The sequence below is a fragment of the Ambystoma mexicanum genome, chromosome 9 (assembly GCF_040938575.1).
Source record: "Ambystoma mexicanum isolate Mex_15411 chromosome 9, UKY_AmexF1_1, whole genome shotgun sequence".
NCBI classification, from domain to species: Eukaryota; Metazoa; Chordata; class Amphibia; order Caudata; family Ambystomatidae; genus Ambystoma; species Ambystoma mexicanum.
In genome coordinates this window covers 147,369,354-147,391,855 of record NC_090931.1, presented here as the reverse complement: position 1 = coordinate 147,391,855, position 22,502 = coordinate 147,369,354, and the positions used below count along the sequence as shown (strand labels likewise).

Here is a 22,502-nt window from a genome sequence, read left to right as displayed (position 1 = left end):
AAATATCATGAGCTAATTAGTGCTTTAAGCAATGCATTGATATAAATAGCATTCTATTATGAAGTTCTATACAGTATAGTAAGCTACTCATGCAAAAACATAGGCAGTGTGTGCAGCATACATGATGAAGGTGCAATATTCATAATCTTGTCATGTTGAATAGTGAAATGATAACTGCTTTCTTATTAGAGTTTTGCATACTGTGAAACATGTAATAAGTAGATAATAAAACCCACTTAATACATAATTATTACAGACAAAACACAAAGAGACAACAACACATACAAATATAAGTATATACAGGGACGGTGAAGTAAACAAAAAAGCAGAAGTAGTAGCAGAAAGAGTTCATAACCTAACTGATTGTCTTTATGCAGAGAAACTATTTCTCTGTTTCAAAGCTGCTACTTACAATATGTATGTGTATTACATGATGTGACTGCACCCAAAGGAAAGGAGAGTGAATACAATGTATACAAATATGAGCATACACAGGGAAGGTAGAGTAATAAAAATAAAACTATGAGAAAGTGCTGATGACCCTAATGATTATCTTCATGCACAGAAAGGATTGCTCTCTTTCAAGCCTGTGTCTTCCGCAATGTATATGTTTCATATGATGTGACTTGACCCTAAGTCTACAAATATAGTACCTTTTCAATTTTTACTTCCTGACTGTTACTGAAGAAAACTATGTGGCCTAGATATGTCAGTAAAGGGAAAAAAGGGAGAGCCAGACATGTGATGTCATCAGTGATGTCATCAATGACATTTGTGATGTCATCTTTGATGTCCTGGGTGTTAGTGTTAGCAGTGCACGGTGGCGCGAGTTATGGTTGCTTATCTTACCATAACTGCCGAATTTCAGGGGGTTTTCGGTTTTACTTTGAACCATAACGTCCCTTTAACAACGTTTTTTTACTGAATTTCATAGGTTTTTCATAGTGCAACTTAACCATAACGTCCCTTTAACAAAGTTTTTCCACTGAATTTCATAGGTTTTTAGTAGCGCAACTTAACAATAACGTCCCTTTAACAAAGTTTTTTCACTGAATTTCATAGGTTTTTCGTAGCGCAACTTAACCATAACGTCCCTTTAACAAAGTTTTTTCACTGGATTTCATAGGTTTTTAGTAGCACAACTTAACCATAATATCCCTGACTTCATATACATGTAACATAGAACATAATGAACCCCCACGTAGTGATTTTGATGTTCGCGGACTACAGCCATGTCCGCGGACATATCGAGAATCTGAGCGTGGTGAATGTAAATTTAAATAGTTTGCCCCATTTCCCCTTTGAAGTTGGCTCTGAAACGAGACGTTTTTTTGTTTTTTTTACAGATGCTTGACAGACACCTGTTATTTTGTTTTTTTTTCTTGTTTTTCTTCTTACTTTACTCCTAAAATCTTCACATAACCTTCTCCAAAGCAACCCTTACATTCCAAAATAGAAAGGCATTTCCCGTAAAAGATAAAGAGATGCCATCTTCTTTAAAATTAACAGTATTACTGGCATCAATATTCTCATTATTACAGAAGAACATACCAGCTTTAAGCATGAAGACACACATGCCTCGGTTGATGACACACCTAGCAATGTTTTGCTGAGGACATAAAACTGAACTATTGTCCCATATTTCCCTAGGTAGTAATCCAGAAAAAATTCCTTTTGCATTTGGAAGGATCTTCATTACGGCTTGAACCAAGGGTTCCAAATCAGCCAACAAAGTAGGGGCACTGACGTTGCCCAAATGGAAAGCACCATAGTGCAAAACTACCACATGCGGACTGTTCATCGTGGCCATATCCTCACAAACTTGTACAATTCCCTGTACATTGCAATCAGGCACAGTGCTCCACACCACCTCCACTCCTTTCACATCAAAGTTCTTTTCAACATGCCTGCATTGAGCGTACTGTTGTAAACCAGGCACAAACATATCTCCAAGCACCAACACCCTGACTTTCTCCACTTCTGCCATCTTCACCACACACAGTCTCTTTGAACACAAATCCACAACCTCGACATCTGATTGGCTAATCCGTACAGTCTTCTTTCCATGTTGGTTTGGCTGGAAAACCCCGGATGTAGCACGCCCTGTCCACGGACAGCTGCGGTGTCCGCGGACCGCGTAACTCTTCGACACCCCTTCTACCATTTCCACTTTACTCTCTGTGCCATTCCCTCATTGCATACAGCTAAGCAGTCACACAATACGAAGAACGTCCTCAGAACACCCCCATTTTGTTTATTTTCAAACATTTCAGGGCAATTATCATTTAATTATTCAACATATTAACATTAAAAATATTATACTTTCATCTTGTACGCTGCACACAATGCTATGTTTCTCCATTGTTAGCTCAGTATACTAGATAGAACCCCATAATACAATGCTATTTATATCAATGCATCGTTCAAAGCACTAATTACGGTATGATATTTATTGCAATGATCCTTGACACTTTTTTCACAACATTATAATACAAATCCCTAGTACACAAATTGCATGAAAAGTAAATGCACATGTGATGTCATCAGTGATGTCATCAATGACATTTGCGATGTCATCTTTGATGTCCTGGGTGTTAGTGTTATCAGTGCACGGTGGTGGCGCGAGTTATGGTTGCTTAGCTTACCATAACTGGCGAATTACAGGGGTTTTTCAGCTTTACTTGGAACCATAACATCCCATAAACAAAGTTTTTTTATTAGCACGCAAACAATATACAAAAATGTAGTGTAAACAGCAAGTTCTCACAGATGGCTTTACACAGAATGTTGCAAAGTAAGCATTTATGCTCGTTCACAGTGAAGGTCAGCTGCTTCCATTTTTTTCTCGCGGCCCAGAGAGGCCCACGACTCCCAGTATAAGGTTCTATTTTTTTTTACCTTGACAGACAGAGATTGTGCTGAAAGACTTCTTTTGAAGAAGTGTAGCAAAAATGTAAGACACGATAAAGATGAAATTTCTGAAACGAAACCACTTTTGTATATTATATCACTTTGAGAAAGATCGTTGGCACACGCGGAGTCGTATTTTGGGACTGCACTACACTTGGACAATGGAAAATGCAATTATAATGTAAGTAACCCTTTAGATTATTTTATACCGGAATATAATAACAATAGTGTGCCATTAAAGCCCAGTCAAGTTGTACTTGTTCGTTCAATGTGGCATATTGTTTTCTACCGTGCAATATCACTGCCAAATTGATCCCCTGTCGTTTAGAGGGCTCTGAAAAAGGCAGACGACACAGGGTGGGTTAATAGAAATAATTTAACCGGTCTGTAGCCGGCCAAGCGCTCTACTCGCTGTGCCACTTCACTGTAGCCGGTCAAGTGGCACAGCGAGTAGAGCGCTCGCTTTGACATCCGTGCACAGCTTGCTAACGCAGGTTCGATCCCGGCACGGCCAAACTCAGCCTTTCATCCTTCTGTGGTCGATAAATGAGCACCACACACCATGGGTAATAATAAGCAGCGCTGAGATACCTGACGGTTCTTAGCGCTATATAAATGCGAAAATATTATTATTTTATTATTAACATACTCCGTTGCACTATCTTCGCTAGCAAATAGTTTCACGCACTAATAAATAAAATGAATATTTTTAATAAAAATCGGCTGGTGAGACTAATTTATGTTTTTTAAAACAGGTTTGTTGCCCCATTTTGCCAATGTCACGAATTTCAGACTCCAGCGGATGGATTTTTCAACTGCCAGGTGCAGCTCCATGTAAGCAACTTCATGACCCTCACCATTTTATGGGACAATCGCCAAGGTCCAATATGCCCTTACGCAGTACTAGCGGCTAGAAGCAACATACCAACCATTATGGTGGTCTAGTGCCTCGTTGTTGGAGCAACCTTCCAATTATCAGTGCGACCATTTACTGCTTTTATCATAAACCAACAGCCTATCTACCGCAAAGGAACAGCGGACAGCGCGGTGACACTTGGTGGAAAAATACTATTTAGTAAAGTGTTTTGGTGTGTAAGACTGTTTGGGGAGGGTGGGGGAGTAAGAGATGGGTTAAATGTTGTATTTATTTACGTGGCAGGCACCCCTGTTGTGTTCGTTCTGACCGCGGACAATACGGGTGTCCTGAAATGTTCGTAAATAAATTAAATGGGTGTGTCATGAGAATGTTGTCCATATTGTCCGTAGGCAAGTTGAAATTGTTCTAAGAGCATGTGTCCTGGGATGTTCGTAAATAAACAAGATGGGGGTGTCCTGAGGATGCTATACCTGTCCGTATTGTTCGCAGGCAAGTTGAAACTGTTCTAAGAACACTCGTCATGTTCGCAGACATTACAAGTGCCCATATGGCATAGTTAAAATGTTTGACTCTATGGTGTGTGATATGCTGTGGTGGTTGTAGCCAGGGCATAGAGTCTTTGGAGCATGGCCGTATGGGCATGCACCCAAGACTCTATGGCCTGGCCACAAACACTGCAGCATAGCACACCCATAGTGGCTTATCCAGTCTTGGGCTCATGGACGTGATCAAATTTATAAGCAGCAAAGTTATAAGCTATCATGGGTGTGGTATGCTGCGATGGTTGTGGCCAGGGCCTAGAGTCTTGGGTGCATGGTTAAGACCAAATTTATAAACAGTGAAGTTAAAAGTTATAAGTCACTATGGGTGTGGTTTGCTGTGATGGTTATACTTATTATACTATACTTACTGTTTGGTTTAGTAACTGGAGTACATGTATTCCTTGTTAATTTCTGTGATAAAAGAAAAGATGATGTTAGTATTGGTATTTTGTAATGACTTATAACATGGAATAATCAACATTTTTTGTTTACCCTCATATTTAGTAGATTACAAACCAGTGTACTGTGCAATTTGCTCAGTTTCTGTGTTTGTTGCTAAAATCATTGGGTCTGTGGGAAAAAAGATCCATGTTGGATTAAAAAAAAACCTTTTTTGTTATGCTACAGTCTATTTGTTTGTTTGTTTTCAGTGTTCACTTGTTGTTTCTAGCTAATGTTCTATATGTTGGCTTGTTGCAGATTTATGGAGCTGTTAGATATCTGTTGACATACTGTAACTGTCTATTTTGTGTTATAATGAAGTGGTATTGATTTATCTGTTTGGATATTGTAAAATCTTGGGGCAGTTAGATACCAGTTGACATATTCTAACTGTCTATTTTTTGTTATAATGTAGTGTTATTGATTTATCTGTTTGGTTATTGAAAATCTTGGGGTAGTGAGATACCAGTTGGCGTATTCTAACTGTTTCTTTTTTTATATCGTTTAGTGGTATTCATTTATCTGTTTAGTTGTTGTAGAATCTTGGGCCAGTTAGATACCTGTTGGCATATTCTAACTGTCTATTTTTTTTTATAATGAAGTTTGGTTATTGAAATTCTTGGGGTAGTTAGATACCAGTTGGTGTATTCTAACTGTTTATTTTTTTATGTAATTTAGTGGTATTCATTTATCTGGTTAGTTGTTGTAGAATCTTGGGGCAGTTAGATACCTGTTGGCACATTCTAACTGTCAATTTCTTTTTATTATAATGAAGTGGAATTGATTTATCTGTTTGGTTATTGAAAATCTTGAGGTAGTTAGATACCAGTTGGCATATTCTAACTGTCTATTTTATCATATAATTTAGTGGTATTCATTCATCTGTTTAGTTGTTGTAGAATCTTGGGGCAGTTAGATACCTGTTGGCATATACTAAATGTCTATTTTCTTTTATAATGAAGTGTTATTGATTTATATGTTTGGTTATTGAAAATCTTGGGGCAGTTAGATACCAGTTGGCGTATTCTGTCTATTTTATCGTATAATTTAGTGGTATTCATTTATCTGTTTAGTTGTTGTAGAATCTTGGGGCAGTTAGATACCTGTTGGCATATTCTAACTGTCTATTTTTTTTATAATGAAGTGGTATTGATTTATCTGTTTGGTTATTGAAAATCTTGGGGCAGTTAGATACCAGTTGGCGTATTTTAACTGTCTATTTTATGATATAATTTAGTGGTATTCATTTATCTGTTTAGTTGTTGTAGAATCTTTGGGCAGTTGGATAGCTGTTAGCATATTTTAACAGTTTATAGTTTTTTAATAGAAGTTTTGTTACTGTTTAAGTAATGTTTAGTTAATACATTTTGGTTTTAAGAAGATTAAATAAGCGTTTGTAAGATTTGCAGGTAATCTCTGCTTCAGAGTAATGGTACTATCATTACATTCGAACCATCCACATTTTTTTTAATATATGCAATATTGTGACTTGCATTGGTTGTGTCTCCTGTGTGGTAGATTATACCTATTGTTGTGAAGGTTTTCTTACCAAGTGATACTTGACCATGTGTGAATCCAGTCAGCTTGCAGTTGTTTTTGGTACCATCTGCATTGTAACGTAGAAGCATTAGTATTGGGTATTTACTATGTGTTTGTATTAGTAAGGTGGAGCGATTATCCGAATTGCAGGTAGTACATAATCTACCATGGTTTGCATTTTGTACAGGTTGCTGAAATGGAACGGATTCACAATTAGGTATTGATACATACACGAAGCAGTCATTGGGGATTTGTTCTTGTGTCACATTGTTGCAGAGTGCATATATGTTTCCACATGTATGAAATCTGGAAGATTTCATTTATAAGTATGTTTTTGTTTTCCAGTACTTGTAGTAAGTACATTAAAAATTCTTGTGGATCTTCCTGCGAGTTTATAGTGAATTTCACCATTCCAGCACAGTAGTCCAATTGGTGTCTTATTCCATAAACACTATACGTGTTGTCAGGATTATTTGTTGCGTTTCTATGAAGTACTAACATTTGCAAACACAATTGGTCTGTACTGTGTAAGTAAATGTTGTTAACAATTGGTGGTAATTGAAATAGAATATTCATTGCTACATTTGCGTAGCAACTTACATCAGTTACATTTGAAATTTTAAATGGACCAGGTAGTTCTGTATCTGAGTGCTTTTTTTTTTAGTTTGTCTTCCTTTTTTGATGAAGTATCTGGTTTACTTTCCCTAATAGTTTCTTTTTTGTTTGTGATACTTGATGAGGTATTCGTTTTTTTTATTCTCTTTGGAGGATTTGCAGTTACATCCTGTTGCATTTCTGTTTGATTTAGTTTTCTTTTAGAACATTTTACTTTTTGTGGAACAGGATATGTTTTTAGATGGGGGTGTATAGTGATCAAAGTCTATTGTATTCTAAAATGCAAGGAATATCAGTGTTTACTTTACATGCATCAAAGTTGATTAGAAAAAGACCGTCAACTGTACGTAAGCGTGATAGTGCTACATAGCTCATGCCTTCTTTATAGACTGTATTACCAATGTCTATCAATGCTTTGTCTAGGGTAAGACCTTGTGATTTATGAATGGTGACTGCGTATGCAAGAGTTAGAGAAAATTGTTCTCTGCGTACATACATGTCTTTGAAGAGAAGGAATCGAGCTGTTGAGCGTCCTATCCTTTTCACTTCTGAAAGTTTGTCAAAGAGAATATTGACAAACTGAATGTTGTTGTCACGTGGGTATGTTTGAAAGCCAACAACTGTCCCCGGTGCTCCCTTAATTAGTCCTTGCTCCACGTCAAGGTTACGTTTGAGCATTACTCTTCAATTTAAGGATAATTTTAATATTTTTCCAATCCAGCTGTGTTGGAGATTGAATTTTCTAAACTATTTACAAGCCGATTCATGGAATTAATGTGCGCCGAAAATTACGGCGCAGAGGTGCCAAAACGTGCGAATCGCAGTGCAAGTGCGAAAATCGCAGGGAAACCAGCGCACATCGATTCATGGAAGTCCGTGCGCGAGAAAAATATTGGATGTGCGCTGAAAAAGTGCGCGGCGCACGCCGGCGCACAGGTCAGCCAACGGCGTGCACCATGGCCACAGCGAAATCGCACATAGCGCGGCGCACATAACAAAAGTAGGCAGAACACGGGCGTAACACTCGGAATGGGGAACAACGCATGAAAATATGGGCGTCACGGGGGAAGTACAGGAGGCAAGTGCACAGAACGCCCACACGCTCGCCTACAACTCGTATTCATGGAATCGAATAGGGCAAACCAGCGCACGGTCAAAGACGCGCACAGGGCCAAACAAGTCCGGCACAAGAAAGCAGGCGGTAGTGTCCCTGCGCCTGAAATAAATGTGCGCCAAAATGTGCGCTTACAAAAAGCACCTATATACAGCTATGATGAATGATCCAGACTGTGGCCCGCTAGGCCAAATGAGGTGCAAAGGTGTACCGACAAACACGGACACCCGCTGTGTGAAAAATAGCGTGTGCGTGTATTTCGGGGTATGCGGGAAGTTCCACACGCGATTGTCCGTGGTACGTGTATTTCGGGGTGCGTGTGAAGTTTCACACGCGATTTCAGCAGGGTACGTGTATTCCAAGGTGCACGGGAAGTTTCACACGCAAATTTGCAGGGTACGTGTATTTCGGTGTGCATGTGAAGTTCCACACGCGATTCCAGCAGGATACGTATACTCCGGGTGCGCGGGAAATTCCACACGTGAATCCAGCAGCCTATGTGTATTTCGGGGTTGCCGGGGAGTCCTACACGTGAATTGGCCGTGTGGGTCCTCCGCACTGTTCCCTCTACACCCTCCACGGCCCCTGCAGGTAGACCACACCACAGGGGACTACCCAGCACCCCTGCACATGTCCGCAGGCAGCCCATCCACCTTGGCCATGCCCCCCAGCCAACCCACATGTCACCTTGCACTACTGCCCACCAACGCATGTCTCCCAGCACCCCCACCTCCCAGCATCCAGGGGCACCCTCCACCAGGCCCCCACTAATGTCTCCCAGCACCCCCGCCCCCCAGCATCCAGGGGCACCCTCCACCAGGCCCCCACTCATTTCTCCAGCAACCCGATCCCCCAGCATCCAGGGCCACCCTCCACCAGGCCCCCACTCATGTCTCCCAGCACCCCCACCCCCCAGCAGTGCAGGGCACCCTCCACCATGCCCCCACACATGTCTCCCAGCACCCCCACCCCCCAGCATCCAGGGGCACACTCCACCAGGCCCCAACACATGTCTCCCAGCACCCGCACCCCCCAGCATCCAGGGGCACTCTCCACCAGGCCCCCACACATGTCTCCCAGCACCCGCACCCCCCAGCAGTTCAGGGCACCCTCCACCATGCCCCCACACATGTCTCCCAGCACCCCCACCCCCCAGCACAGTGGGGCACCTGCCAGCAGGCCCCCACTCATGTCCAACTCATGTCCCCCTGCACCCCCACCCCCAGCATTCAGGGTCACCCTCCACCAGGCCCCCAAGCATGTCTCCCAGCACCCCCACCCCCCAGCATCCAGGGGCACCCTCCACCAGGCCCCCACTCATGTCTCCCAGCACCCCCACCCCCCAGCAGTCAGGGGCACCCTCCACCAGGCCCCCACTCATGTCCAACTCATGTCCCCCTGCACCCCCACCCCCCAGCATCCGGGGGCACACTCCACCAGGCCCCCACACATGTCTCCCAGCACCCCCACCCCCCAGCATCCAGGGGCACCCTCCACCAGGCCCCCACTCATGTCTCCCAGCACCCCCACCCCCCAGCAGTCAGGGGCACCATCCACCAGGCCCCCACTCATGTCTCCCAGCACCCCCACCCCCCAGCATCCAGTGGCACCCTCCACCAGGCCCCCACTCATGTCTAACTCATGTCCCCCTGCACCCCCACCCCCCAGCATCCAGGGGCACACTCCACCAGGCCCCCACACATGTCTCCCAGCACCCCCACCCCCCAGCCTCCAGGGGCACACTCCACCAGGCCCCCACACAGGTCTCCCAGCACCCCCACCCCCCAGTAGTGCAGGGCACCCTCCACCATGCCCCCACACATGTCTCCCAGCACCCCCACCCCCCAGCAACCAGGGGAACACTCCACCAGGCCCCCACACATGTCTCCCAGCACCCCCATCCCCCAGCATCCAGGGGCACACTTCACCAGGCCACCTCACCTGTCTCCCAGCACCCCCAACCCCCAGCATCCAGAGGCACCCTCCACCAGGCCCCCACTCATGTCTCCCAGCACCCCCACCCCCCAGCATCCAGGGGCACCCTCCACCAGGCCCCCACTCATGTCTCCCAGCACCCCCACCCCCAGCAGTGCAGGGCACCCTCCACCAGGCCCCCACTCATGTCTCCCAGCAGCCCCACCCCCCAGCAGTCAGGGGCACCCTCCACCAGGCCCCCACTCATGTCCAACTCATGTCCCCCTGCACCCACACCCCCCAGCATCCAGGGGCACACTCCACCAGGCCCCCACACATGTCTCCGAGCACCCCCACCCCCCAGCAGTGCAGGGCACCCTCCACCATGCCCCACACATGTCTCCCAGCACCCCCCCAGCACAGTGGGGCACCTGCCAGCAGGCCCCTACTCATGTCCAACTCATGTCCCCCTGCACCCCCACCCCCCAGCATCCAGGGGAACCGTCCACCATGCCCCCACTCATGTCTCCCTGCACCCCCACCCCCCAGCAGTGCGATTTGCCTGGGTACGTGTATTTCAGGGGTGCGCGGGTAGTCTTACACGCGATTTCATCAGGGTACGTGTATTATGGGTCCGCGTGAACTTCCACACGTGATATCAGCAGGGTACGTGTATTACGGGTTTCGCGTGAACTTCCACACGCGATATCAGCAGGGTATGTGTATTACGGGGTTCACGTTAACTTCCACACGCGATATCAGCAGGGTACGTGTATTACGGGTTTTGTGTGAACTTCCACACGCGATATCAGCAGGGTACGTGTATTACGGGGTTCGCGTTAACTTCCACACGCAATATCAGCAGGGTACGTGTATTACGGGGTTCGCGTTAACTTCCACACGCGATATCAGCAGGGTACGTGTAATACGGGTTCGCGTGAACTTCCACATGCGACTGGGCCTGGGAGAGCGTGTTACGTGTATTCCTGGGGTGGGCGGGAATATTCACTCGCGACTGGGCCTGGGAGAGCGTGTTACGTGTATTCCTTGGGCGGGCAGGAAGATTTACACGGCCGCCTACAACACGCCAAAAAAAAAGGTCCAATCCGCAAACACGTACGCCAGCATGAAGCAGGCGCACGTCCCGCGCAGCATAAAAGTGTGCGCAAACAACAAACAAGCTCAGACGCCAGGATGAATATACCGTTCCTAGCAGCAGTGGCCGTGGGATACCGCAGGAGGAGGAGGAGGATAGTCAGGGCCAGAATCTTCACACCCAGAACCAGCCTTTTTGGTATGCCTGATGACCAGGTGTATGGGAGGTACAGGTTTCCACCTCACATAATACTCGACCTGGTCAGTGAGTGGGAGGATGACCTCACATTACCCACCCTGTGCTCCCAAGCACTGAGCCCCTTGGAGAAGGTCCTCAATGTACTGCACTTCTTGGCTACCGGATCATTTCAGCGGACAAGTGCCATAGTGGGGGGGGTGTCACAGGCCACGCAGTCACGGTGCCTACACCAGGTGTTGGCCATCATCACTGCACGCCCTTCAGTCCGCAGGCACATATACCTGCCCAGAACACCTGCAGAAAGGCAGGCTGTCAGCCAGGATTTCTACAGGGTGGCCCAATTCCCCAAAGTGCTAGGTGCCATTGATTGCACCCATGTGGCTCTACGTCCCCCCAGGGCATCTGAGCACATCTATCAAAACCGCACGCACTGGCACTCCATCAACGTCCAGGTAGTATGTGATGCCAAGGTAATTATTACCTCAGTATATGCCAACTATCCAGGGTCCACCCACGACAGCTTCATTTACAGGATGTCAACCCTAAACCGGGACATGGAAGCTGGGCGGCATGGCGATGCATGGCTGCTTGGTGAGTATAAATGCCACAGCACACGCATGCATGACAGATAGAGTAATGTCACCACCCCACTAATGATCCCCATCACCACCTCCCCAGGGGACAGTGCCTACCCTCTGAGCACCCACATGATGACGCCAATTCGGAACCCCATCACGCCTCCCGAGGTAAGATACAACACAGCCCATATTGCAACCCGGGGCATAGTGGAGCGCACATTTGGAGTGCTCAAGTCACGCTTTCGCTCCCTTGACCGTTCTGGCGGGCAGTTGTTATACGCTCCCCCAGTAGTGTGCAGGATCATAGTGGCAGCATGTGTCCTGCACAATGTTGCAACACGCCGGGGCCTGGCTGTGGACATGGTGGTGCCCCCACATCCCCAACCACATGCACGCCCGCTGCGCATGGGAGGGGAAAGGGCACGGGGTGAGGCAGCCCCTACGCAGCTGGTGGCTAATTACTTCACATAGAAATCACACCCCTGTAGAGTGCACACAGCCCTGGCACATACCATCTGACAATCAATGATGACTCAATCTGACAATTCTGATGAATTAAGAGACAGTCAACTGTCAGAACCATAGCAGCCTGAGATTTTTCACCTGGAAGTGTCACAATGTGTGCATCCTTACCTACACAAACACCACCAATGCAGTGTCATCAAAAGATACACTTCTATGCAGCAAAAATGAATACCCACTTGCTAAATACAACATGAGAACAGTGCCATGTCACCCAACCCCTCCCCGGCACCGCCACACAACACACCATGGCATGTCATGCTATGTGAGAGCAAACAAATGAATCCCCACAACATGACACAAGTGTCACAAACTACAGTGTCTCTAATGGAAACTGGCCACACATGAAATACTCACAGTAATGCAGGACCAACAACACACATTACCAAATATTTACCAATAATACTATTCACCTACACAACCTCCAACCTACCATAAACATGACAGTACAGATTTAGAAAATTGGTAGTCTCACTACCTGATAATGCCAGCACTTCGAACACTTCCAACTGTACAGTGTTAGCGCCACGCAAAAGTGTAGGTGCACTGCTTACAACATGGACTCCATTTGCAAAGTAGACCGCCTTGTGAAGACATGAGAAATGGACCTGCAAATTAGGAGGATGAGATGGATGTAGAGGCACATATCAATACACCATGCAGTGTACAATACAACAACAATATGCACTAGGTTTGTATACACAGTATTGACTACAGACTGCCCACACATCAAATGGGAGTCCAACGTCACTGTGTAAGTCAATGTCACTTGGGCACACCCTTTGCAAGCCCATGGAAACGGGAAGCAGGAGGGGTGTGTGTCACAGAAACCCAAGCATCTAACCCAAATTCAGGACAAGCCCGCATGTGCCCAGCCACAATACAGTGTATGCCCACGGGAGCCACACAAGGCAACACACTGTCCAAAAAAACAAAAATCAAAAATCAAAAATGGCCATGAATGGGCCAGGGGGTGTGGGGGAGGCCACCCAGGAGGTCAGAGGACAGGGTGCACACCAAAAACCACCTGTGTGGATCTTGCGAAAAAAAAAACACCTCCATGGGCTCATGGCCTGCACGGCTACCCTATTGTGAGAGATTCGCTGCTGTCGCTCTCCTCAACCTCTGCAGCTGCATCAGGAGGTGGTGGCACTATGGGAGGCAGCCCACGCAAAGCCCTAGATGGTCCTCCATGGCAGCAAGCATGCGGGTGTGGAAGGTCTGGTTCTGAAGGATGATCGTGCGGAGGTCCCCATGCAACAACTCACGGGATGCCCGGACCTCCTCCCTAGTTGCCTGCATCTCAGCTGAGAGCGTACATGTGAGCCGCTCCAGCTGCTGTTCTGTCCTCGTGTCAGTTGAAGCCTCAAGCTCAACAAGAGTCACCCTGAGCTGACGGAGTTCCACCCTCAGGGCTTCCCTGTGGCCCTGGGACTCAATAGAAATGTCTTCCCGCAGAGTCTCCAGTGCCACCCGCCTATCCCTATTGGACGCCAACATGTCCTCCCTGTGTGACTGGCAAATGGAGTCTGTTGCCTGCTGTAGTTGTTCCATCAGTCTTTCTTGGGGGACAATGGAAGTGGCCACCCTATCCATGGCCTGAGCCATCATCTCAGATGATGCTGCCTGTCGGTTTGCCATACCGTATAAGGATTGCTCCCATGCGGTATTACCAGGTGGGGTACGGCCACCACGTCGGCGGGCACCACACCTGTCTGGGGCAAGGCGAACTGCGCCTTGCTGTGCCGGCACTGCCTGAGGCTGCAGGACTGCATTCCCCCTCTGATCTGCTGGCCCAGGAACAGGATCAGATGTTGCGGAGTGTGACCCTGCATCCGTAACCACCAAAGGTGGACCTACCAACACTGACATCCCCATTGAGGGTTCTACCCCTGGTGCAGGTGGGTTGGACAGTACAGAATCCCTCCCAGAAACACCTGCGACCGCACATAGGTCTCATCATCCGAATCGACACCTGAATAGAGCTCGGGGGAGGTGCACCCAGAGACACCCCTTGAGATGATGGTCTGCAGCAAGTGTGGGTTCTCACCCACCACCACACCACGTCCCTCACTGGTGCCCGGTCGGGCCTGAGACCCCTCCTGGGTCTGCACCATCTCCACAACCCCAGCAGTATCAAGTGCGTCATCCCCTGCAAAGACATGAAAGAAAAGAAATGGGAACAGGCATTAGCACCATGGCACACAATTAGGGCTGAGAAGCAACAGAAACAGTACTTCATTGACACATGTCCCACATGACTATAACCCTCCCATGCATGCACCGTCACTGCGTATGAAGGGGAGGCAAATGGCACACATTGATGACACCAAGATGGAAGACCAGCACATTTGCTGCATGCTGGCTAGCAGTGCCATCACACATTGGCCTGTGATTGGCATGTCCAATACACATACATGACACATACCATCACACAGATGGCATGTACCATAGCCATGTCACACATGTGACAATAGGACTGAGAAATGCCTAGTGAAAGTGGTGGAATGCAAACTATCAGCCTGAATGAACACAGAATAATACGCAACTATGTTGTGGCAAGATGACACTTCAAGGGCAACTGGCGTGAGGTTGGGCTGAATGTCTACTGTTGCCAGAAGGGATACTGCAATACCCAAATCCTGGTGTGCAGAATGTATTGGATGAAGCACATGGGTGACCCAAACCACTCAGGCACACACACCCTCACCTGGCACTCAATCAGAAGCCCTCACACACACACCATGCACATGGATGACACACACATGCATGTGCACTCACCGGACAATGCCTCGTAATCTGGCAGGTCTCCCACGCCTTGGATCTGTTCCTCCGTGACGTAGGTTCCAGCAACATACTCATGTGGAGTGAGTTCTATGTCCTCTGCTGGAGACCCACCTCCAGTCACTAGAGTTGCGGCATGACTTGAGGCCAGCTTTTTCTTTGCCCTGCGCTTCAGGTCATTCCAGCGCTTGTAGCAATCATTAGCTGTGCACCTCACGAATCCAAGGGCACTTATGATGTCCGCGATGGTCTGCCAGTGTGCCTGACGTTGTGCAGGTGTGGTCTTGCATCCTGCAGTAATCACCATTTCGCTGTCATGTGCGGACACATACTCCACAAGTGCATCAAGTTCGGCATGATTGAAGCTGGGCTTCCTTGGTGGGCCGGACTGTGTAGCCGTGTCTGGGGCAAAAGCCTGTACTGGACGAACACTCTTCCTCTTCCGCTTGGAAGGTGGTGGGGATCCCGAGTGTCTTATGCCGCTCTGGACACTAGGGGCAGGAGCCCCGGTGGACTGTGGACTAGGAGTGTGGGAATGAACACTCACCATGGGACTTGGTGCAGGCATTAGCTGAAGTGTGATGTAGTCAGGGGGAACGTCAGCAGGATGGACTGGGACTGACACTGTCCTGGCTGGGAGACTCAGAGCTGGGGTGGACGGAGCCGCAGCTGCCCCTGCAGCCTCCCCACCCTGCCTACTCGGGGCAGCAGATGACATAGCTGCCCCTGATCCACGTGGCCTGGTGACACCAACGTGCACCGCCACACGTGGCCTAGACCTGCTGACCTGGAAGTCAGCCATGGAGTCACCCTGTGCCAGGTCTGTTGCCACAATGGGCTGGTCCAACAAGGGCTGAGCAGGGATGGTGTCAGCCTCGTTACCCTCAACCAGGGGGGGGGCATGGGTGTCCCTGACTGGTCACCCACACATGGGGGCTAGGGGCACCCTGCAAGTCCCGGCCACGTCCCCTACTGTATCCACCACGGCCACCTCTTGTGGCTCGGCCACCTTTGCCACCCTTACCGCGTGCTCGCCTCCCAACCATGGCACTGATGTTGTTGTGCGTATGGGAGTTGCAGTAAACTATTGTCCTGGGCAATTGGGGGTCAAAGGGGTAGGGTACTAGATGGAATTCGTACCGTAGTGCTCTAGCAAGGCTGTATGTGACCCGTGGGGGAAGATGACGGTTCACGCAACGCACAGGGTCCCCAAAAAAGGGAGATAATGTGCACGCAACCCCTCCTAGACCACGTGCTTGGAAACATAAACCTGCACTACGCTGTGGCACTCAGAAACACAAAAATGAATGTATGCGTGTCACACGCAGCCTAGACTGACCTCTGAAGGGGTACGCAACACACGGGGCAAGCACAGATGTTAAATACGTGGTGACTCACCGTCTGCCAGGAAAAATCGTGTGAAAAATACGCACGTGTGCGCGTTGGCAACACCCCCGCCAAAAGAAGAATTGTACGCTGTCTGAGGAGACAGGACAACAGAAGAAGTGAACGCTGTTTGAGGAAACAGGCCCAGGAAAAAGACAAAAAGAGAAAAAGCTGTCAGAGGTAACATGGAGTACGAACTTGTAACGCCGTGAAGTAAATCGCGTGTGAACCGACAAGAAGTACAGATTTCACCCACTCGCTCTCCACGAAAAGCACGTAAAAGGAAATGGCGTTCTACACGTACCTTTTAAACATGCCCACACGTCCAGCGTCACTTCCGTGTGTACGCGCTAAGGCCCTATCCTCCAATTACACGAGCTGACACTCTGATGTGCAGTCATAGGGAAACGCCCGCGCACGCACGTCAGAGACGCGCATACGCGCTGAGGCCCTTTCCACCAATTGCACGCTATGACACTCTGACGTGCTTATTTTTTCTACGCGCCATGGAAAACGCACGTGCGCGTAACGTCATAGTCGCGCCTACACGCTGGGGGCCTTTGGGCCAATGAATTCCCGTACGTGTGCTGACGCGCTTATGCGCTAAGGCCCTTTCCTCGAATTACACGCAGACGTGTTTGATTTTCACGTGCCAAATCACTCCGTATCAAGCTGGCCACGCATAAGCACACAGAAGACCACGCTCATGCCCAGAAGGCCGAATTACTGCCCCCCAGAGCCCCGAGCACGCTCCCACCTGCCATCTGCTGCTGCCTGATTGCCTACTGCCCACGTGCCCTGCCATTTTCTGCCTGCACATCAGCCAGGGGTGCTGTTGCTGTGACCACCCCTGCTGGAACCGAAGACTCCCGACTGGGATTCTATCGCTCCACAGACCAGCCCCAGGACCCAGTTGCCCACCCACTCCTGCCACTTGGGTTGTCATGTCGGGCACTGCAACATCTGGCACCACTGGCAACCCCCGGCCAGAGAGGCAGTGGGGCACCAGCTTCACTGCCACCGAAGTTGGTGTCCTGGTGGAGCAAGTCCTGGGGCAGTATGATGCCCTCTTCGGAAGTTTGCGCGCCGACAAGGAAGGACGGACTCGGATCTGGACGGACATCGTGACTGCCATCAACGCTGAGGGGGTGGCAGTCTGACTATTCCATCATGTCAAGAAGCGCTGGGAGGACTTCAGGTCCAGGACCCTCAACAAGGCCCAGCGCCTCTTGAAGGCAACGGATGCTAAGAGGCGCCGGGGCCACTTGTCGGACGATCAGTTGAGGGTCCTGGAACGCATATCCCCAGCGCTCCACGTCCAGGTCCTTGAGAGGCAGACCCGTCTGGAGTCGAGCGGTAAGTGTACATGCATCATGATTGTAAACTGTGCGTTTGGTGGTGTGCCAGTAGTGTGCAGGTTGCACATGTTTTTTTATGGGGCCAAGTATGGGGGGGTGTACAGGGCCGTGAGGCTAACACATGCGAGGGCTCTCATGTGTGAGACAAGGATGGTGCTTGTGTGTGCAGGCTTGCATGCCAAATGCAGATGTGTGGGCACACATGTTTGGATGAATGTGTATGTAAGTAGGCATGTTCGTGATGTCACACCTGGATGTTGGTTTCAGCTGCATGTATCAGCACTGTGTACATGTGCATGTGTGTGTATTTGACAAGGGGGCAACAGTGATGCAACTTGGATGCATGTGACAGCGGGATGTGGAAGCCTGATTGGCAGATGTGACATGGATGCCAATCTGAACACTGCGACAGTTGGCAGAGGTGTACACATGCATGCAAGTGTGGTGGTGTGTGTGCATGTGTAGTGCACTCCCTGTGTTGCATGTGATGTCTGGCTCACCTTTGCCTGCTCAGGCTGTTGTATGTTGTATGTGTATGGATGGTGCTGGCTGTTGCAATATGGCTGTGTATGGCTCATGTGTGCGAGTTGAAATGACATGTGTGTTGGCGAATGTGATGCCATGTCTGAGGTTTCCAAATGCCACTCATGTACAACTGTCATGTGTGTAGGTGTCCATTGTACAGTGCCCTGATGCCTGTGTTTTATTTCTCCCTGTCTGCAGCGTCAACTGATGAAGAGGGCGGAGAAGGTGCTGTGGAGCACAGCGGCAGGGATTGCACCGCCAGCCGGAGACGCAAGGCCCGGCTCCCCTCCCAGGTTGTCATCTCGTCGGGGAGTGAGGAGTCCAGTGCCACGTCCCAGGCCGCAGCTGCCGGGGGGAGGTCCAAGAGGCAGAGTCGGAGTTGGACTCCTCGGCAGCAGAAGGGGCAGCTGGGACCCCAGAGGGCCCAACGGGGGAAGATGGCACGGAGTCATCCATGTTGGTGGGGTGTTTGGTGGAGGAGGAGGCCATGCAAGCGACAGAGACGGGGTCTGGAGGTGGGGATTCCACTGGTGCTAGTGGTGCAGTGCAGGACCAGGGACAGGAGGCAGCACAGGCCGCCGCAGAGGTGCCTGTGTGCAATCCTGTCCCTGATCCTGTCACTGCATCATCTTGCACCAGCAGGGATGCCTACGTCCAGACCAGTTTTCAGGCAGGGGATGAGCTTACAACAACTGGCCTTCCTCTGCCTGCGGACGTGGCTATCCAGGTACGGGTTGAGCCTGTCCTGACTGGTGTGGCGTTGCGTCAACAGGCCATGCGAGGTGAGCTGCAGTCTTTTCATGAGGAGACTGCACGTCATCTCGAATGGCTCGTTGACCGCTTCGGCCCTCTGGGACAGGTCACCTCCGTTTGCAGGAGCTTGTTCCGACCCCCTCCTCAACTGAACACCCTATGCGCCAGTCGTCCTCTGTGCCATCTTTCCACCCATTTGTCAACTGGGTGCCCTGCGGAGCTGCCTCTGACGGTGCGGCCAGGCTGGTGGAGGACACATCCCTGCCACAGTCGGGAGTCAGACGTCCAGCAGGGGTGGCCACATCAACGACTGCACCCCAGCCGGTGGAGGATGTGCAGGCAGCAGGAGCCAGGGCACGGGCACAGGCACAGCAGCAGCAGCAACTGGGTCGGAGCCATGATGGCTCGGGGCCTTCGACATCGGAGGGGCAGGCATCAGCCGGAGGGCAGGAGGACCCAGGACGGGAAGTGTCTTCCGTGTGGCAGCGGTTGGGCCACGCCATAGATGCGGAGTGGCAGCGGGCGGAAGAGGCACGGCTCACGATGGTCAGGGCAGAGAACTCCATGCGGAGGGCCCTCAGGCGGGCCGAGTGCCTCGAGGCAATCCGCAGGGAGTTGGAGGAGAACATGTCGTCGGCCCTGCGGACCCTCGGGCCATGGAGGAGGACCGCCTCCGGGACATTGAGCAGGAGTTTGATGATGCCCTGGCCCGGAACATCCAGAAGTGAGCCGTCGGACTAGCCCGCTGCCCTTGTAAATAGTTCTTTAGTGTTAAGTTTCCTTTCGGTTTTGTTTTGTTTTGTTTTGGGGCACTTGGACAATGCCCCTACTTCTTGTATATAGTTCTTCATTAGGTAGTATTTTTTTATGTTTCATTTAAAGGATTGGGCACATGGACCCTGGATGTTCACCTAGTCATAGTTTGACAATGGATTTGGATTTTTGATTTTTTTTTTCACATGGATCAATGGTTTTTTCTTATTTTGGAACATTGGATTTATTTTCTCAGACTGACACTTTGGAGACTTGCTTTTGGATTGCCTTTCATTTGGATTTCATGCATCTTTTTCATTTATTGGACATGCTGGATTTCATTTAATATTTCCATTTTCTTATGTTCCATTTCATTGCCTTGCTTTTCTGTTTAATACATTATAATTTTGTACTTCAATGTGTGGTATTCTCTCTTTGGTTTCATGCATGTCACAATGTGTGTTCTATCATTCACATGCTGTCATTGTGTGGGTTTGATGGATATGTGTTGATGTGCAGACTAGCCATTTGGGATGCATCATGTGCTGGTGATTTCTTTGACGGGTGGATGTCATACCTGGTGGTGTGTTCGGACTGGGGTGACGTAGGCAGTGTATTGAGTGGGCATGGTGGCCATGATTATGGATCGTCATGAGGTGTTGGGGGGACATGCATGGGGGCCTGCTGGCAGGTGCCCTGCACTGCTGGGGGGTGGGGGTGCAGGGGGACATGAGTGGGGGCCTGCTGGCAGGTGTCCCACAGTGCTGGGGGGTGGGGTGCAGGGGGACATGAGTGGGGGCCTGCTGGCAGGTGTCCCACAGTGCTGGGGGGTGGGGGTGCAGGGGGACATGAGTGGAGGCCTGCTGGCAGGTGCCCTGCACTGCTGGGGGGTGGGGGTGCTGGGAGACATCAGTGGGGGCCTGGTGGAGGTTGCCCCACAGTGCTGGGGGGTGGGGGTGCTGGGAGACATGAGTGGGGGCCTGGTGGAGGGTGCCCCTGGATGCTGGGGGGTGGTGTTGGTGCAGGGGGACATGAGTGGGGGCCTGCTGGCAGGTGTCCCACAGTGCTGGGGTGTGGGGGTGCTGGGAGACATGTGTGGGGGCATGGTGGAGGGTGCACTGCACTGCTGGGGGTAGGGGTGCTGGGAGACATGAGTGGGGGCCTGGTGGACGGTGCCCCTGACTGCTGGGGTGTGGGGATGCAGGGGGACATGAGTTGGACATGAGTGGGGGCCTGGTGGAGGGTTCCCCTGGATGCTGGGGGGTGGGGGTGCAGGGGGACATGAGTTGGACATGAGTGGGGGCCTGGTGGAGGGTGCCCCTGGATGCTCGGGGGTGGGGGTGCAGGGGAACATGAGTTGGACATGAGTGGGGGCCTGGTGGAGGGTGCCCCTGGATGCTGGGGGTGGGGGTGCTGGGAGACATGTGTGGGGGCATGGTGGAGGGTGCCCTGCAATGCTGGGGGGTGGGGGTGCTGGGAGACATGAGTTGGACATGAGTGGGGGCCTGGTGGAGGGTGCCCCACAGTGCTGGGGGTGGGGGTGCAGGGGGACATGAGTTGGACGTGAGTGGGGGCCTGGTGGAGGGTGCCCCTGGATGCTGGGGGGTGGGGGTGCAGGGAGACATGTGTGGGGGCCTGGTGGAGGGTGCCCCTGAATGCTGGGGGGTGGGGGTGCAGGGGGACATGTGTTGGACATGAGTGGGGGCCTGCTGGCAGGTGCCCCACTGTGCTGGGGGCTGGGGGTGCTGGGAGACATGTGTGGGGGCATGGTGGAGGGTGCCCCCGGATGCTGGGGGGTGGGGTGCAGGGGGACATGAGTTGGACGTGAGTGGGGGCCTGGTGGAGGGTGCCCCTGGATGCTGGGGGGTAGGGGTTCAGGGAGACATGTGTGGGGGCCTGGTGGAGGGTGCCCCTGAATGCTGGGGGGTGGGGGTGCAGGGGACATGAGTTGGACATGAGTGGGGGCCTGGTGGAGGGTGCCCCTGGATGCTGGGGGGTGGGGGTGCTGGGAGACATGTGTGGGGGCATGGTGGAGGGTGCCCTGCAATGCTGGGGGGTGGGGGTGCTGGGAGACATGCGTGGGGGCCTGGTGGAGGGTGCCCCTGACTGCTGGGGGGTGGGGATGCAGGGGGACATGAGTGGGGGCCTGGTGGACGGTGCCCCTGACTGCTGGGGTGTGGGGGTGCAGGGGGACATGAGTTGGACTTGAGTGGGGGCCTGCTGGCAGGTGCCTCACAGTGCTGGGGGGTGGGAGTGCTGGGAGACATGCGTTGTTGATCAGTAGTGCAAGGTGACATGTGGCTTGGCTGGGGGGCATGCCATGGTGGATGGGCTGCCTGCGGGACAGGAGCAGGGGTGCAGGGTAGTCCCCTGTGGTGTGGGCTGCCTGCAGGGGCCGTGGAGGGTATAGAGGGAACACCTGGGAGGACCCACACGGCCAAATCACGTGTAGTACTCCCCGCGCACCCCTGAAATACACGTACCCTGCTGAATTCGCATGTGAGACTTCCCGCGCACCCCTGGAACACACGTACCCAGGTCAATCGCGTGTGGAACTTCCCGCGCACCCCTGAAAGACACGTACCCTGCTGAATTTG

General features: G+C 50.6%; 1 protein-coding gene and 1 long non-coding RNA gene across 2 annotated transcripts in view; one reads left to right on the top strand and one right to left on the bottom strand.

Annotated features, from left to right (window-relative positions):
- The window catches only part of LOC138487770 (indolethylamine N-methyltransferase-like), a 450,938-nt gene that overhangs the window by 117,546 nt on the left and 310,890 nt on the right, over positions 1-22,502 (bottom strand). The gene's annotated exons all lie outside the window — the stretch shown is intronic.
- LOC138487772 (uncharacterized) overlaps positions 1-22,502 on the top strand; it is a 238,773-nt gene that overhangs the window by 187,657 nt on the left and 28,614 nt on the right. The gene's annotated exons all lie outside the window — the stretch shown is intronic.